Here is a 20,494-nt window from a genome sequence, read left to right on the forward strand (position 1 = left end):
CATGGAGTTGTTTGCTCAGTTTAATAATAGTCTATCTAGTTCAGGCTGAACAAACTGGTCCCGGGAGGGGTGGGGTGGGGGTAGGGGAGGCAGAAATAAATCAATAGCCCAGATGTAATCTTAGGTGTCTAGAATGCAGAGAGCGATTTTGGAGCATAATGGCAGTGGTTGTCTATTGTCGTTCAGACATGAGCTGCATCAGAAAAGGGCTTGTGGGAACTAGATAAGAGTTGGTCAAAAGTGGGCTATAAATCAAACTGAGGCCGTATTCTGCTGATTTCACACACACGCTCCCTGGGAAGTGGGGGGAGTGATAGATCTGCAATTTACTGCTTATCGCATCTGCTAGAAGTTTCATAACACAAAAGCCTGACCTTCAATGAATAAACACCCTCGCTGACTACCTGTTTCAGGCTGCAAATATATATATATAAATATATATATATATATATATATATATATATATATATATATATATATATATATATATATATATATATATAATATTCTATGCTCATCCCAAAGAGCTGCTAGGAGAGAAAGGATGGGGTGGGGGGACAGGGGGGGTGAGCACTGCTCTGAAAATGGTGTGACATCTTTTTGGGCTTAACAAGCTCTCGCCTGTCGCTAGCAGCTGTCACTTTAGCTACTTGCAGTCACTTTGCCATCAAAATGTGCTGAATTTATTAAAAGGAACCAGATACTTATGAAACAGGACTAAAAGGTCTACAGGGAGAAAACAGCCGGTCAACCACTAAAAGTCTGCAGAGCAGAAGGTCAGTTTCTTTTAAAACACTCTTGTGTGAATTGCCCACTCCTTTTAAAAAGATAAATAGTGCTTTCTTCTATCTTTCATAACTGCTGAGAAATTCAAAACAGCTTTGCCTATGAAGGCTGCATTAAGTGGTCCAATATAATACAGGGATACATAATGTATAGTAAATTTCTTTTGTACTTGATAGGCTCCGTGCTGCAGCTAATCTTATTTTTTAAAGTTATTTTAAATATATATATACTGTATATATAGACGTTGGCATGCTATAAAGCAAAACCATCAACCTCTATAAGCACTTTTAGTTCCTGGAACATTTGGGGGCTCCATATAAACCAAATAGGCTTTGCTACTAAATAAGAATATATGTCTGCAGCCCAGAGACATCATCTGGAAGTACATTTTCCTCCAGAGAGAAAGGGACAATATTAAAGATGGGCTGATAGAGAAGGTACAGGGTAGGGGATTAGTGAAGGTATTGTCTTCTAGCATAGATAATAGCTCCAAAAGAGTATAGAGACAGAAAGATTAGGGAATAAGAATTCCAACCTATTTTGCAAGATCATCTTAAAGGCCAATAATTAAAGGAAGGTATTTTGAACATTTGAGAGCATTATATATGCATTAAGTATTAGGCAGTACTATGTGGCTTAGAAGTTCTATTTTTAAGCACATGTAATAATTGCATGAGGACACTGTAATCTTTAAATAAAGAACAAGGGTAAACTGAAATTAGGAATGGACATGGCCACATTCACATTTATAATATGAAAAACCATAACTTTGTCCACATGCCTTCCTTACCTCCACTCAGATGTCTCTTTCTCTCACTCCTTTCCCTTTTCTGTTTCCTTCTATGATGCAATCAGTCTAAACTTTAAAGGAATGTGCTGCACTGTGATCAATTTTGTTCAGTGATTGTGCAAGATCAAATAAGAGCTGGACTTTGTACATATATACACCCAGACTTGCATACACAGGTCCTTTGTTGCTGCTTTCCTTTCTTCTCCATGCTTAAACTTTCTATTTTCCATAGTTGCTGACAATTGTCCCTGTGAATCATATAGCCAAAATGATCAGATAATGATAAAATAATATAGCATCATGATAGGATTCTCCTTAGACATTCCAATTTATTCAGTTCTAAAAGTGCTGGGGCAGGTAGCAAAGAACTGTTCTTACCATCAGTATGTAAAAGAATACCAGCTCCAATTTCTAAGAAGTGAATTCAACAGCTCTATCAAAACAGACTTCCATAATGGTCTGATGTCTCTTAGGTCAGACGTTATTCAAATTGACAAACTGATTCAGAGTGTGTGTGTGTGTATGTTCATAATGAAAAGGAAGGGAGACTAGTATAGATTTATCTCAAGCTAATTTGTTCTCATCAGCTTATTGAGGTTTGAACCTGGGAAGTCTGCCTGCAAGGCAGTAGCTTTAACCTTTAATATTTATTTTATTTAATTATTAAATAATTTACTTAATTTATTAGTACATAAATTAATAATTTAATTATTAATAAAATATAATTAAGTATTATATTTAAGTATAATATATACACACATACACATATATACACATTTATCTCCCTGTCTGTCTGTCTGTCTGTCTGTCTGTCTGTCTGTCTGTCTGTCTGTCTGTCTGTCTGTCTGTCTATCTATCTATCTATCTATCTATCTATCTATCTATCTATCTATCTATTGTATTGTAGGTAGTTGGTTCTAAAGGGTCGGAGCTGCCACAGAGAAGGTCCCACCAACTGACATTGTTTGGCAGACAGAACCTGGAAAAGGCCAACTCTGTGGGCCCTTACTGGTTACAGCAAGGTATGAGGGAGGAGGCAGTCCCGTAAATAGTCCCCTGAGCCATTTAGGGCTTTAAAGGTGATAACCATACACAGAGCACTGTGGTGGTGCAGTGGTTAGAATGCAGTATGGCAGGCTAATTCTTCTGTCTGCCATCTGCCTGGAATTTGGCAGTTTGAATTTCACCAGGCTGTGAAAAATGTATTAAGGCCTTCCATCCTTCCGAGGTCAGAAAAATGAGTACCCAGATTGTTGGGGGCAAGAGGATGACTCTGTAAACAGCTAAGAGAGTACTAGTATAAAGCACTGTGAAGCAGTATACAAGTTTAAGTACTATTGCTATTGGTGTGTGTGTGTGTCACACATATGCATTTATGTTTAAACTCATGCATGCACTTGAAAAGTGGCATAGAAAACTTGGCATGCAAAATAGTGGTGAGGATTTATATTATTGTTTATGAAAAAGAAGGGCACCAGGGAAATTATCAGCAAAAGGATTGATTGGGAAATGTGTATGAAGTTTCTGTATGTTACCAGAAAGTTAAAAAGGACTGGGTAATTTTAAAATATATTTCTTTAAAAACCCTGGACATCCCACACTCTTATGTGATGTAACAGAGCAAGACTGGTGTTAAAATGGACTGGATGTATGGTGATACCTCTACTTACGAACTTAATTCATTCCATGAGCAGGTTCTTAAGTAGAAAAGTTTATAAGAAGAAGCAATTTTTCCCATAGGAATCAATGTAAAAGCAAATAATGTGTGCGATTGGGGAAACCACAGGGAGGGTGGAGGCCCTGTTTCCTCCCAGGAGATTCCTAGAGAGACCCCACGGAGGCTTCTCCCCACCTTTACCAGCCCTGTTTCCTCTCAGGAGATTCCTAGAGAGGCCCCACGGAGACTTCTCTCTGCCTTTTCCAGTTACAGTTTCGGAGGCTCGTGTTTGCAAGTGGAAAATGGTTCTTGAAAAGAGGCAAAAAAATCTTGAACACCCGGTTCTTATTTAGAAAATTTCATAAGTAGAGGCATTCGTAAGTAGAGGTATCACTGTATATTTACCCACACAGTTTGTATACAGTTTTTTGTAGAAGCATTACCCAGGGCTCTTGGCGTAACATCCATGGCATAAGAAGCCACCTTGCAAATTGTTCCTACTGCTGCAGAGGGAACATGAAGGGGAGCCCCAGAGGCATTTCTGTCCAAAAGGATTTTATTTTTTAGAAGTAATATGTGTTTTCTCCATGTAAAACATTTTGCAGCTTGTCTTGTTACAGCATTTGTAAAAAACACCGGCAGAAAGCAGCAGCGCTTAAATGAATTATTTACGTTTTGCAGCAAATCACCCTGATCTCATGCTCAACTTCTTACTGCACTTTAAGTGATCCCAAGGAGGCAAATCAAATCAGACAAGGGGGGAAGTGTAAACGAAGCTTTACTAGCCACAGAAAGCCACATGATAAAGTTTATTAAATATCAGAGAGTAAATCATTTAGGTATTTGCATAATAATTGGCATCACAACTGGGCACCGTCCAGAACCGAAAGCTTTATTGCTATGCATATTTTCCCCAAACACTGCATTTATTCCTCCTCCTGATTAATATAATGGGCTTTCCTTCCCCCACTGCTTTTTAAACAAAATACTGATATCTAACAAATTACTGCATGTTGCAATAGACTGGCTCTCTCCCACTTTAATCATCTGCATAAAAATAGAAATACATTAGTCTGATTATTCGCTTATTGCTGGCAACATTTGGATGGAAGGATGTTGGGGGAAATCTATTTTCTCCAGGCTGAATATCCAGTTGAAGAAAAAGGTCCACAGACTTCAAATAGTTCCCAGGAGTTTACACATGGGGGAATCCTTGGCCTAGGCTGATTGAGGAAGCTTTGATCCTGGAAAAAGAACAAGGCTGGAGAATTACCAGGGGAAGGACAAGTGAAGTCTGATTTTCCCTTGGCCATCCAGCTTGTCCCCAAGTTGCCTTGTTTAATCATGAAGCAACTGCTGCCCTGGTGTTCTGCATATTGAAGATGCTAATTAACATTTTTAAAAGGTTTTTTTAGAAATATTATTTTGAATCTAGACAGATAATAGTGTTAACTGCCTCGCTTTCCTTCCAGATGCTCAGTGGGTGGACACTTGCAAATACATTTTTAATGGACCTGATCAAGCAAGTTGGATATTTTGTAAAGTATACTTAGTTTCTCTCCTCCTCTTTCTACCCTACCATGGCATTCTCTTTCTCTGAAAAATATTTGTTGTGCTGTTTTCTGAATGAAGATATGATGCCTGAGATTCACTAGATGTCAGTGAGATTAAGCAATCAAGTTTAGAGGCATGAAAAATAGATATGATGATATGAAAAAGAGGTTGTGCCAACACTCTATTTACTACAGAGGAGACCTTGCAGGGAACAAGGACACTGCATTGGCTTATTTCTTTATCTCATTTAAAAAAATTGCATGGCTTCCCACCTTAAAGCAGAAATATGGGTGGCTCACAACAGCAATTAAACCTCTTAACTATTTTTTTTAATAAAAACATAAAATTACAAAACAGGAATAAACCCTGTTGCTTCAGTCATCCCTTTGGGATATCCCAACAACCACAACAGTCTAAGACAAAAGCCCGGTTTTGATGGCTTTCCAGAAGGCTAAAAAGGTGCGAACCTACCAGGGCCGGGAGTGCTGGAGATTATATCAATAAGGTAAAGGGGCAGCCACAGAAAAAGATGTATCTGAGGTCACTCTAGATGACAATATTTAAGGGAAGGGACCTGGAGGAAACCTACTCTATCTGATCTGATGGGATAGCAGATATTATCAGGGAGTGGCAGTCCCTCAAATAACTTGATGCCCTGGGTCACATAAGATTTTAAAAGTGATAACCAACATCTTGAATTGAATCCAAGAGGAAACTGGAAGCAAGTGCAGCTTGCACAACAGAGGTGTAACATGGGTGAACCTAGAAGCACCCAGCACTGTGTGTGCTGTTCTGTTTTGTATCAGCTTCTAAGAGGTTTTCAAGGGCAATCCCAAATAAAGCACAGTTTGGTCTTGGGGTTAAGGTACCAGAAAGCAGGAGACTGTGAGTTCAAGTCCTACCTTAGCCATGAAAGTTATCTGGGTGACTTTGGGTGAGTAACCATCGTTCAATGCAACCCAACTTACAGGGTTGTTATATTGAAAGGAAAATAAGAGGAGGAAGGTATGTTAGATATGTTGGCCACCTTGAGTTATTTGTAAAAATAATAAAGGTGGAATATGCATAAAAATAAAAAAATAAGGTGTGAGTAATGCCTCTTGGTCCAGGAAAGGGAACAATTGGCGCATAAGACAAATATGTGCAAAAGCTTCCCTAGATATGGCAACCATATGGTCTTTGAGCAGGAGTCACAAGTCCAGGAGGATCTCAAAATGCACTCTGCTCAGTCCAGGGAAGAGCAGTCTTTATTTATTTATTACTTATTAATTGGATTTATATGCCTAACATTTTTAGGCATATAATTATTTATTAATCAGATTTATATGCCTTTATTACCTAAAGATGATTACATCCACTACTGTAGTTTACCATAAACAACCTAACACTTTCCAAATGGTTTAGATCATAATACACATGATCTTTAAATAAAGGCTGGGATCTTTGGCATTTGAAATCCAAAATGTCTATGCTGGTTGATCCTGGAGTTCAATGTTGAAGTTTCTAAGACAAAGTCTGGTGCTCTTAGCTTTTCAAACTGTCTGGTTGATAAGTATGCGTATGATTAATATACCACTTTCTAAACAAGATACATTCTATTAACAACACAGAACCTAACTGCACAGTAAATACACAAGATCACTCTTAATAAAAATAAATCCAATTGATAAATACTTTATATTACACATTTTTATTTTCTCAGGTCCAGATAGACTAAAATGCCTCTCCAGATTTTCCCATGATAGTGTAATACAAACTGTCACTTTTATAAGGCAAGAGTTCTTGATAAAACTGGGACATGTGTATGCACACACGTATAATAAAAATAATCTTTGTTGACAGAACTGATAAACTGAAGGGGAACTTTAGCAACAGTGGTGAATAGGCAATGTGATACAGTGAGTAGGAAGCGGAATTAGAAATAGGGAGGGTCAGGTTCAGTTCCTTCACTCATTCATACAAAAGGTTGCTAAATGTCGGAGCTGCATGACACAACCTGGATGCTCTGGGGCAGAGAAAAGGGTCTGGTGCAAGGAGTGCCTCCATACAGCCTACAGAACATGAATAGCCCACCCTACTTTAAGGTCATACTGCTGAAGAATGTAGACTAGACACATAATTGCTCCCAAATTGTCAAATTAAGATTTCATTGGAGTCTCTTCCTGTAGCCTCTGGTCTTTGCTATCTTTTACAGCTTACAAGCTGAAGAGACTCCAAAGCCCTGTAATTTTGTAGGATCAAGAGATGGCAACATGCAAAGACTTGCAATGAAACTCAAGGAGATTGGCAGGTGGTTTTAAATGACAACAACTTTCCCATAAAAGTAGCATTCAATATTTGTTTGTTTCCACAAATATATATAAAATTAAAGTGACCCTCCTCTTGATTTTTTTAAATTCTTATTTCTAAACCAGCAGTTCTCAACCTGTGGGTTGTGACCCCTTTGGGGGTCAAATGACCCTTTCACAGGAGTTGCCTAAGACAGTTGGAAAACACATATTTCCAATGCTCTTAGGAACAGAGAGACTGCTCTTCTATCTGTTTCTAGGAGGGTCCACCCACATACAAATATGCTACTGGAAAACCATGTACCATGGGAACTTCTGAACATGTGCAAAAGCTGAATTTCCGGCACTGCACATGCATTAACATCTTGTTTTAAGCTCTTTTTTGGGGGCATTTTTTTTTAAAAAAAATGGCATTGCACATGCGTTTGCAACACCCCTGAGGCAGAAGGAAGCAAACCGGCAGCAAGATAAGTTAGAACCCATCCCTGAATTTCCTAATGATGTTATTATTTTATGGTTGGGGGTTACCACAACATGAGGAATGGCATCAGGATGGTTGAAAACAGTGAAGGGCTACCAAAATTTTTCTTCCCACTCTCTGGGCGTGGCTTATGTAAGACGCCCTGCATTTTCTTTCAACATCTTTCAGTGCAAATGGGTGTTCTGGGGTGGAGTCCACCCCAGTTGAGAACCACTGCCTAAATGGAACACACCTGCAAAATTAAAGTCTGCCATCCATACAATTTTGTCTTCATGACTAAACCACCTTCCTTTTTAATAATAATAATAATAATAATAATAATAATAATAATAATAATAATAATAATAATAATCATAATCATAATCATAATCATAATCATAATCATAATCATAATCATAATCATAATCATAATCATAATCATAATCATAATCATAATCATAATCATAATCATAATCATAATCATAATCATAATCATAATCATAATCATAATCATAATCATAATCATAATCATAATCATAATCATAATCATAATCATAATCATCATAATATATTAGATTTGTATGCCGCCCCTCTCCGAAGACTCTGGGCGGCTCACAACAATAATAAAAAACAATATTACACTGGAACAAATCTAATATTAGAAGAGAAAAGACATATAAAACCCCATCATTTAAAACCATACAACACATACATACCAAACATAAAATATAAAAGCCTGGGGGAGGTGTATCAGTTCCCCCACGCCTGGCGATATAGGTGGGTCTTGAGTAATTTGCGAAAGACAAGGAGGGTGGGGGGCATTCTAATCTCTGGGGGGAGTTGATTCCAGAGGCCACTACAGAGAAAGCTCTTCCCCTGGGCCCCGCCAAATGACATTGTTTAGTCAACGGGACCCGGAGAAGGCCAACTCTTTGGGACCTTATTGGCCACTGGGATTTGTGTGGTAGAATACCGGAGGTATTCTGGTCCAATGCCATGTAGGGCTTTAAAGGTCATTACCAACACTTTGAATTGTGACCGGAAACTGATTGGCAGCCAGTGCAGGCCACGGAGTGTTGCAGAAACATGGGCGAATCTGGGAAGCCCCACAATAGCTCTCGCGGCCGCATTCTGCACGATTTGAAGTTTCCGAACACTTTTCAAAGGTAGCCCCATGTAGAGAGCATTCTAGTAATCGAACCTCAAGGTGATGAGGGCATGAGAGACTGTGAGCAATGACTCCCTGTCCAAATAGGGCCGCAACTGGTGCACCAGGCGAACCTGGGCACACGCTCTCCTTGCCACAGCTGAAAGATGGTGTTCCAATGTTAGCTGTGGATCGAGGAGGACGCCCAAGTTGCGAACCCTCTCTGAGGGAGTCAATAATCCCCCCCCCAGGGTAATGGACGGACAGATGGAATTGTCCTTGGGAGGCAAAACCCACAGCCACTCTGTCTTGTCAGATGGACTTGTATAAGCAAAATTAGATGCTAGTGCAATGCTTGCTGAATTTTGGATTGAAGAGTAATTGACCGCAACTTGGAGTCTGGTTCAAACTGAGATGTAGGGAAATGTCTTTAGTCAAAGGTTTCCAGGACACATTGTTGTCTGCAAAACACAATCTACATTGCAAAAACTTCTGAGGTTTGCTGTTGTAAAATTTGCTTGTCCTCTCTTTGAAAAGCAATTTCTTGCCTCTTGGAAAGATAGAAAGGATCTTCCATGACTCTTGGGAAAAAGGACTTCCCCTGCAAAGACAGAACATGATGGCATGTGCTGTTTGTACAATAGATAGAAAAAAGATGGCTGTCAGGAAGTGGCTGTAGAATTGAATTAAGACTGGAAAACACCATTTCAAGTCTCCCTTCGAGCCATAAAGCTCATTTTAAATCAACTGCAGTCTTTGGATTTAATTACAGGATTATCATGAAGTAAAATATGAAAAGTGGGATTTAAAGAAAACCAAATAATCCATGCAGCAGTCGGAATCCCCATTTTCTTAAAAGTTACTCTTCAGAATAAAAAATGACTGCTCTGCTTTTGTTTCCTGGCAGAAGTTGACATAAAGTGGCACTGCTGGCAAGGTTTATACCTAAATCAGGATTAAATTACTAGAGTTGGAAGGGACCATGTAGGTCATCTATTCCAACACCTCCCCCCCAGCTCAAGCAAGGGTCCATACACCATTTCAGACAAATGGCAGTCCAATCTTCTCTTGAAAGTCTCAAGTATTGGAGCACTCACAACCTCTGCAGGCAAACTGTTCCACTGGTTAATCGTTCTCACTGTCAGAAAGTTTCTCCTTATTTCCAGGTTGAATCTCTCCTTGGTCAGTTTCCATCCATTGTTCCTTGTCTGGCCTTCTGGTGCCTTGGAAAACAGTCTGACCTCCTCCTCTGTGTGGCAGTCCCTCAAATATTGGAACACTGCTATCAGTCTCCCCTGGTCCTTCTCTTTACCAGACTGGCCATGCCCAGTTCCTGCAACCACTCTTTGTAAGTTGTGGTGTCAGATGCTGTGGGCCTCTGTAGAGAAAGGAAATGGGGGGCATTCCACAGGCAATGAAATCCTGCGGCAAGTGGCTTGATTTTGGTGTCTGCGGCATCATAATACACATAATGCTATCCCAACATCATTGCGGCATCTTTCAAAAAACCTACATAGCATATTTGACTGGCACCATGAATCCTACTTCAGTTGAAGACTTTTACTAAGATAGAAGTAGGTATGGGCAAAATTTTAATTTCAATTTCAAGACATTCACTGATTATATAATTAATAGACATTTTTGTAGGTTCCAAAGCCTCTAAGATCTCACTGCCAATATTTGCTGGAAAATAATGAATTTAGATTAAAGGAATATTTTGGGAGGGTAATGTTTATAATTATATAAAGGTTTAAAAAAGTATAGGGTCTTACCATACCTATATTGTGTAACTCCTCACTCCCATCTCTTGCCAATATATACATGTCACATGTTTTTGCTGAATTTGAAAATGAAGGGAGACTAGGATAGATCTATTCCAGCCTTATTTTGGCCTCATCAACTAGCCATACCCTCACTGGGACTTGAACTTGCAACCTTGGCCTTGTAAGGCAGAGAATTATCTTCTAGGCTATAGTATCCGATCCTTCAGCTCTGTACCAAGGAAGAGTTACATGTTTTTTTGTGTCGAATCACCTTGGTATATTGAAGGAACATCACAGCTCCTTTTTTGCCTCTCGGCCCAACCCAGGGCCATTTATATATATATATATATATATATTCTTCCCCAATGTCTAACATTTGAGCTCTGGTCATTCTCACATTGAAATTTTGCTTTGCCCATACCTGCAGTGACCCGTGTGTTTTTCTCTAATAAGGAAAGAAGGACATTTGGAGGAAAGGTAATTTTCTATGTAGTAAATCAGAAGAGCTTAACTGTCTCTTGCTCTGTGCAGTGATTGGGTTACTTTTCAGTAATGGATTACTCATGTATAATGTGTAAATTATTGTAGCAATTTGATGACATCTGTGTCACTAATGACAATAGATTAATAAATGGAGTTGGCTGCATCACTACCATACCAGAGTTTTCAATTGGAGAGTGAAGCTCTTCATGTTATACCTTGGATTATCTCTTTTTAATGCATGCCTAAAGAACGAACATCACCCAGTAGCATTTAGAGTTGTTTGAGTTGAGATGGATCAAATGAAGCTACAAAAGAAACTGGTGAGCAAAGAAAGCTTGAGAAGGTAGAGGACATCAACAATTTAAATTTATAAATCTCCTAAAGACCCAGCCAATGAAAGGATTGGCAAAAAATCGGGAAAGGTTTAGGTCCACTTTAATCATGCTATTTTTGGCTTAAAATAAAAACTTGGAACAAACTGAAAGCTATCAACAAAGCTGAATAATAGCCAGACAGGGCACCACCTAGGCATCAACTAAATGCTTAGCCATTTCAGAAGTAAGTTATCCATAAACTCATTAGAGATTCGGGAGGTAAAAATCATGAATTCTTGCCATGTTATTGATGAACTACTTAAAGCATGCACAATAGAAGATGCCCTGAAAAGTAACACAAGACAGTAGAAAAAGAAGGATAAATTGTTCTTCCAAATTCCATGCAGTGGAAATTTATCCATCTTGAAATGACAATAAAGCAGAGAGAAGACTATACCACATCATCCAAAAACAACACAGAAAAATGAAATTCATTGTCATCAATATGAAATGTGACAGGGGAAATATAAGGCTAAAACCAAGGGAAACTGTAATTGGTGCCTAATAAAATCAGGGATATATGTTTTTTGTGATCTACAGTATGTGCCAATCAGACCTGTAGTGGGGGATATCAAAGAAAAATGGTTGAACCTCCGCCTCTTTCATTTAAGATATGTGGGAATCCCTTAGTAATTTCTTTCATGTTAATAGACAGAACAGGATAGAGTAGTTTTATTAGGAATATCTTTTATGGTGTTGCCTTTGCACTTTTATTCCAAACTCTAAGATTTTAAGGATGCTATATCGAAAAGTGGTGCTTTACAACCAGAAGTGGGTTCCACTTACTGTCACCACTGGTTCGCATCGTGACTTTTTGTGTGTGTATGTTCTCTCCGCTCTCTCGCGCGCATGTCCCTTCGTGTGAATTCACTTCAATGCTTTCTCAGAAGTTGGTTTCAGCCCAAAACACAGCGGAGGAGCTGCTCAGCTGTACTTTGGGTGAAGAAAGAAAGGTTGGTATTAATCCGCAGGTAGGTGGGAGGGCTTTTTTCACAGCAGAAGACGAGGAGAAGCCATCCAAACACCAAAAAAAATCATTGAAAATTATGAAAAAAAAATGGCGGCACACAGGAACCAGAATAGATAGAATAAGATCCATGATGCCATCTTCACATCACCAATGGGTCGCTAATGCTTTAGGGCTATCTGGTCCGAACCAAAAGGAACCCAACTCTGTTTACAACTCTTGGAAGTTTTTTAAAATGCTAAAATTCAGACATTTATTTAAACAAAAAATAAAAGATTGATGTACAGTTGAGGGAATGTCATCTGAAGAAGCAGTAGGATAATTTAACCCTTTCCTCCTGAAGACATTTTTTTCCTCCCATCAGAATGGACTGTGAAGATATATTTTCCCAAGTCACTGAAAATAAGTCAAATCTGATCAGAAGTGTCTATGGGCGTTATTGGTGAAAAATCCTTCTTTGGCTACATTTCAACAACAACAACAAAATGTTGGCTGATCAGATTACAGATTGTCACTACAGTATGTAATTTTTTAATAAGTATTTTCAAAATCCGGCACCACCTAATATATACTCATAACAAAAGGGTCTGTGAAACACTAAACCTGTAATTATTTGTTTCCTGACTACCATGTTCGGTAGCTTCCATCTACTCCTCAATCTTCTTTGGACTTAGGGTTTGTGACAGCAATTACTTCTTTCTTGTTGCTTTTTTTTTTTACACAATTCTTTTACAATTGCTGCTCCTCCCTGTTCTTTCAGTTTGGATTGCATAATACAAAATCTGATAAAGAATATTGACAGACAGCTTTTAGGGAGTGTAAGACTATAATCCATGTAGCCAGATTGCTTGAGATAATATATTCTTCACTTATTCTAGATATTGATCAGTGAAATTGTTTCTGCTGCATATTCACGTAACTAAAGTTATCCCAGTAGCCCCGATTAAAAAATAAAAGATTCAAAATACATATTTGCATAAATATGTTTTATATGACAACCTGTATAATTTTATGTTTTAGTGCATTATTGGTAGACCCAATCCCATACATTATCCTTTTATCACTATATATTCTGGTTGGCAACCACAGCTCTTGAAATGTAGATAAGATAGTACAGTCTAATTACAATATCTATCTGTCTGTCTGTCTGTCTGTCTGTCTGTCTGTCTGTCTGTCTGTCTATCTATCACCTATCTATCATCTATCTGCCATCCAGCCAACATTAAACATAGGCAAGGGCTATTTTGAGAAGCAGTAGAATCATAAGATTAATGGCTTATGTTTATATATTTGTGTTGAAAAGAAAATTTCAAAACCAAAGCCAAGAAATTAAATCACTTAAATAAAGGGCAGCTTTCTGAAATGAAGGAATGTCCTTTTAATAAAGGACATGTGATCCTTGTGTCTTTGTTACATTTGCAAAATGGGAAGTCACAAACAACATCACTCACCAACACAGGGTCAGGTACCAACAGTACGTTGAAGATACCCAGTTTTAAAAGGTGAATTCTGGATTCAAAGGGAAACAAGTTGAAGGTGCTATATATCAAGGTCTCATCTTTGGGCTGAAGATTATGAGAGTCTGTATGGGAAAAATATGAAATGCATGTAAGCTCAGTGGAGGTCAACTGAGACTAGTAATATTCCATCTTTAATTCTGGAAGGGGACACATTTCCTGGACAGTTTGTAGTTTGGATTCCTTTGGAATTCACAAAGCCTTCTTGAACAGCATGTGACAGCTATGACTAGTGCTCAACTCCATCTTGTGGATCAGTTGCAAATATTTTGGGATCAGGAACACTTGTTGACAATCATTTATGCCTTGATCATCTTTTGATTAGACTATTACAGTTCACACCACCCCTAAACTTCAGCTAGTTCAGAATGCAACAGCAGAAGTAGTTGTGGCAGGATTCAAATAATTTAACAACCAGTTCTTTTCCCTAATGATTGGCGGGGTGAGCGTGGCTGGGTGGACATGGCCAGGGAGCATTACAGCACTCAGCCTCCTGCAGCACTCTGCCAGTCAAAACAATGCACAGGGGTTAATTACAAAATATGGGCTTTTCTTTGTGACATCCAGATTCAGCAAGCAATGGGTGTGAACTACACAGAAAATACACTTTTGTTTGGTTATGAAGAAATATAGCTATACCTGCTGCACTATCCAAGGTGGCACAGCAGGTAGAGTGCAGTACTGCTGGCCACTAAAACTGACTGTAGATCTGTAGGTCAGCGGTTCAAATCTCATCACCAGCTCAAGGTTGACTCAGCCTTCCATCCCTCCAAGGTGGGTAAAATGAGAACCCGGATAATGGGGCCAATATTAAAAAGTGTTTTAAAAATTTTAAATTTAAATATTTTAATATTAAAAACTCTGTTAAAAAGTGCTATTGCTAACATGTTGTAAGCTGCCCTGAGGCTAGAGAGAAGGGCGGCATAAAAAAATCAATCAATAAATCAATCAAACAAACAAACAAATAACCCCAGTGTCAGATATACTCTAAATGCAGATTGACTTTTAGCTACACATCTCTCCAGCAAACAGCAAATTTTGAAGCTCCAGGTAAAGAGGAGTCATTTTAGGATGAGTAACCACAGTTTGCAAATTGAAAGTTCCTAAAGGAATGCTGGGAAATTATGTATTTTAAAGAACATTTGAGGGAGGGATGCAGAATACTCCTTCTCTGCCTGAGGCTGTAGAGACCCGGCACAAATCAAAACACTTTTTTTGAAGCAACTGAACAACAATGACAAGGTACGCCACTAGTACAGTGGTACCTCGTGATACGAACCCTGAAACGTGGCCTCCAGGAAGGACGTCTTTGTGACGTCAAAGCTCCGTCCATGGAATTCCCTATTGGGATTCCCCACCTCCGTTTCAGCCTCCAGATCAGCCGAAAATGTCACTGCCGATCACAAAAATGGCGCTCCACTGGGTGGCGCCACCCGGCTGTAACCTTCTGAAACATCCGGGTGCTTCTCGGCGGCCTCCAGAACCCAAATCCGAACTTTTGCGAAACTTCCGGATTCGGTATTCGGGAGAACGCCAAGAAGCCCCCCCGGCTGTTTCAGAAGGTGGCAGCCGGGCGGCGGTGCTTCTCAGCGGCCTTCCAAACCCGAACCCAAAAAGTTCGGGTTCGGGAGAATGCCAAGAAGCCCCCCAGCTGTTTTAAAAGGTGACAGCCGGGCAGCGGCGTCCAGCAGAGTGCCATTTTGCGATTTTTTCCCCCTTGCACACATTAATCGCTTTTACATTGTTTCCTAAGGGAAACATTGTTTCGTCTTACGGACTTTTCGCCTTACAAACCACCTTCCGGAACCAATTAAGTTTGTAAGACGAGGTATTACTGTATATGAAAATAAGAGCAAACTCCACTCTCTTCTATTACTGATGATGTTACCTAGTTTGGTAATGAAACATCTGCAAGAAAATCATTAAGGTCAGAGAGCACCAAGGAACCCACAGTTCAACCCTGAGCTACAAATATTCTCTTTTATCGATATACCACGTTTTGGTTAGAGGGACTCAGAGCCTGCTTTACATGAGACCACTCTCAGTGGATTTCATTCAAAATTTTGATATGATTTCTGTAAATAAGAATGTAGAATTAAATTGGCTGAGTCTTTGATCCTTCATGCATCAAAAAATACAAAGCTAAGGAATAAACAGATAAAAAACAGATTTGAAAAAAGAAAAGGCTCAGGATTGAAAATGAATGAAAGTGTAAGAAAGAGGAAAAGAAGAAAAACTTAAAAAGAATGACTTCCAACTTTCTTTGTTACAGATACATAAGTAAAAAAAAAACATTCTTACTCTAAGATTAACACTTGTCTACATTTTTTCATGATCCCTTATTTAACCATCAAAGTCCAGATCAACTTTTAATTTCAGTTTCTCACAAAAAGTCCAGTAATGGTTTATATCATTTTAATCACTATTTGTTAACGAAACCACAAGTGATTTATTTAAGTCCATCAAATTCTAAATAAAAGAGGAATAGAAAATCCTAAACTCTAGTGTAGATCCATGCTTCTCAACTTTGACAACTGGTGCATGGGCTTAAATTCCAAGATTTTCCCAGGCAGCATGAAGTTCGCCCATCCTAAACTTGGCAAGACTGACAAACGCTGATCTACAGATAGGGATTTTTCCATTCCCCTTTTACTGGTTCCTACTTACGTATAAGCAATCATAATGCAAAATCCGCATTCCCACCTCACCCCACTGTAATGATCACACAAAATTCCCATTCCCAACTCACCTAGAGCAGGGCTTTGGGGCCTGGATGGCTTCCTGCACCAACCTGGTAGCTAAAATTGGTCATGCAGGGGGACTCCAGGAAGGGGTGGGTGGGGCCAGCCAATGACGGGATTAGCCAGTTCTCCAAACTGGGCAAAAAATTAACAACCGGTTCACCCAAACTGGTGAGAACTGGCTGAATCCAACCTCTGGTTTAGTTCATATTTTCCCAGCCATTTCTGGCCATATAATAATGTCTGGTAATTTTTAGTTCCATTCTTGAGGGACATTATCATGTGAGACCACAAGACAATGTGTTTTTGTTGCTACCTTTTACCTTTGGAACAGGCATTCATTCAAAATTACATGAATGCCATATCTGTTGACATTCAGAAAGCTGCTAAAATTTTGTATGATCTGTTAAGAAAAGCCTTTGGAATCTGATAATATGGAGGGTCCCTTTCCTGCAGAAAGTGACACCTGCTATAACTGCTCTCTCTTAGTATGTCAAAAGATAGGAAGGATTATTATTACTGCTGGTGTCAGGCTGGTAGTATGGTATGTTTGCTTTGCTATTCATTTGCTTGTTGTTTGAAAGCTTTTTAGAGCCTTTTAGAATGAAATGGTGTGTAAATTTCATAGAGATAGTGATAGACTGGGGGGGGAAACCTAACTAGTGAGAGTTAAATTATCTATAAATCAAAGGGAAATATTGTATATATTCTTGTCTAAATTCCAGAATAAAACATGAAGGTGAAAACTCAGGAGAAACTTTCCTTCTAGGCACATAATAAACAATTGGGAATTCAAGTCATTATCATGAAAGACCCAGTTCTCCAAATTTGTGCAGACTGAAAATATAAGAAGAGAGTAAGCAATAGATGGCAATGGCCATCCAAGCTGTATCTCAGGGAAGGGCTGCAATGGGTGTGTGGGTGGGTGTGGATGTATGTGAGAAAACTGCAAGGAATTCCAATTCCAATAGCCATGTGATAACCTGCCATGGATCAGGTGACCTGGAAGAACCAATAAATTTTTACAGGGAACAATATTCTTGCAAGGGGGAGGGGGAGCCATCTGGACCTTACTCTGTTCACCAAGTTCCCAGCTGTAAGCCACCTCATCTTCAGCTTGCCTGCTTTCACCCTACAAGAAGCATATGAGCATCAGGCTGATGGCTTTATGTCTCACAGCTTTCCATGAAGAAAACTTTTAGAAACATAGAAACATAGAAGACTGACGGCAGAAAAAGACCTCATGGTCCATCTAGTCTGCCCTTATACTATTTCCTGTGTTTTATCTTAGGATGGATATATGTTTATCCCAGGCATGTTTAAATTCAGCTACTGTGGATTTACCAACCACGTCTGCTGGAAGTTTGTTCCAAGCATTTACTACTCTTTCAGTGAAATAATATTTCCTCACGTTGCTTTTGATCTTTCCCCCAACTAACTTCAGATTGTGTCCCCTTGTTCTTGTGTTCACTTTCCTATTAAAAACACTTCCCCCCCGAACCTTATTTAACCCTTTAACATATTTAAATGTTTCGATCATGTCCCCCCTTTTCCTTCTGTCCTCCAGTGTATCTAATAGAGAAAAAATCTCATGGATATTGCTATTAAAGTGGAGCAGGTTTTTTTTAAAAGAAAGTACCTCAGCAAAAATAAGCAGCACCCCAAGAGCTACTATATACTAGCTAATGCCTTTTTCCTGCTTTATCTCACAAGAGGCAAGGCTAAAGCAGAACTAAAGGCAGCTCTGTTGTACTTGCTGAATAAAACAAAGGAAATCATTTGTAGATGAGTTGCCAAGTCAAGTCTAAACATTTGTTCTAACTGGCAATGTGTCGTGGGTCAGGCCTCATGCAGGTATAATCCAACCCCTCTGCAAACTCAGATTAGATGCCCATATATGGAAAAAGAGGGATTTTTTTTAAAAAAATGTTACGAGTGTTGCAAAATGTGCTTGCAAAATTGAGGACAGACTCATTTTAAATGCCAGGAGGAGCTGCTATCAGCCTTACGCTCATATGTGTCCTGCAAGATGGAATTTATTACGTTCATTCAGAAGATAATATCAGAGGGAGAGAAAGCGATAGGGAGGGGATTTCTTTTACATACTGCTCTGAGAAAAAGGGCTTGGAAGTCAAACTCTATTTTGAAATGGAAGAACATTTAAACAAACAAAAAAAGGAAGCTAATTTGTAATAACCTTTTAAAATGGCATTTCTAGCCATACCATTACATAGAAGTCAATTTTTAAAAGCTAAAATATACTTCTACGACCTAGCACTTTATATTTTACTACTGTTTTTAGGAATCCTTCCTTCCTTCCAATTTATTAACCCCACTGGTGCTGTCAAGTGCAAAAAATCAGATTCATGCATGAAGGTTCAAATTAACCAATTTATTGCTAAAAACCTTATGGATTAGGACCTTCTCAACCCCTAGTTACAATATGGTCAACAATTTGTTTGTTTGTTTATCTATTTATTTATTTGTCAAACATGTATAGGATAGTAGTAGTTTGTATAAAAATAAGTAAAAAGTAACAATAAAAGAGGACATTAGGACAAGGACGGTAGGCACAGTGGTGTATGACCCTTAGAGACTTCTTAGAAACCAGGAGAGATTGACTGTAGACAATCTCAGATTATAGTTTTTGGGGTTTGGGGAAGGAACCACAGAGTCAGGTAGTGCATTCCAGGCATTGAACATTCTATTGTTGAAGTCATATTTTCTGCAGTTGAGTTTAGAGTGGTTTACATTTAGTTTGAATCTATTATGTGCTCGTGTATTGCTGCAGTTGAAGGTGAAGTAGTCAAATGAGGACCCAAATTGTCAACATGCTTACTTTCTTTAAACCACTTAGAGAGGGCTGGAAACAGGGGTGGGCAGTAGGCAGGATGGGGTAGAACGCAGTTCCACCGGCGAAAATGAAGCTGTGTGCCCAGCTGTAGCTGACCATTCTCCCCTCCCATCCTCCTCCTCGGAAAGCAGCAGGGAGACCAGCCCCAACCGGCGTTACAGGGAGCCCATTTCTTCCTCCCCTTTTCTAAACAGCTGGTTGGCACCCATTCACCTAGCTACCCAGCTTGAGGCAGGGAGCGACCCAGGAAGGAGAGTGCAGAAACACAAAGCTAATTGTCACCCCAGTGAGCAACACTGGTGAGGTTGTAAGTCGAGGACTTAACAGTTCACTTGAACAATGATGATTGTTCAAGCCACTCCCACTGGGTCACATGGCCAGCAAGCCACTCCTATCCAGTCATATGACCATCAAGCCACACCCACAAAATAAGTCACACCCACAGTGTGACAGTAATAATAATAATTAGTAATTTATTAGATTTGTATGCCGCCCCTCTCCGCAGTAAAAAAATTGGCTGCCCTTTACTGGCTGGAAAAAATTGTGAAGCAGTATATGTCTAAATGCTATTGCTAGTATTGATATTAACAGGAATTACATTTTGATATATGATTTTATGAACTACCGTTAGATCAGATGGGAGGCGACATAGTTGTAAATTGTCTAATCTGGTGGAATAAGATATTTTGTTGTGAGAGGAGGAGTGAAGGACTCTTCTTGTGAAATATTTCTGGATACTCTCAATTGTATTAATGTCTGATATGCAATGCGGGTTCCAGACAGGTGAGTTGTATTCCAGAAATGGTCTAACAAATGTTTTGTAAACTCTGGTTAGCAGATTAATATAGCCAGAGAAGAAGCTGCGTAAGATTAAATGAATAACTCTCAGTGCTTTTTTAACAACGTTGTTTCCGTGGGATCTAGCACTTAGGTCGTTGGATATGAGTATGATGGAAAACAGCCTGAATTCAAAGACTCTTAGCTTTTATGTTGAAGGATTCAAGCTGGCGGGCTCTTCAAACTGAACATTATAATGTAGGTACTGTGCTCTAGGTGTTATTGGATTCCAACTGCTAAAAATGTCATAAAAGGGGGATTGGAACACAGAAACAT

Source organism: Erythrolamprus reginae, chromosome 1, assembly GCF_031021105.1.
Source record: "Erythrolamprus reginae isolate rEryReg1 chromosome 1, rEryReg1.hap1, whole genome shotgun sequence".
Classification (NCBI taxonomy): Eukaryota; Metazoa; Chordata; class Lepidosauria; order Squamata; family Dipsadidae; genus Erythrolamprus; species Erythrolamprus reginae.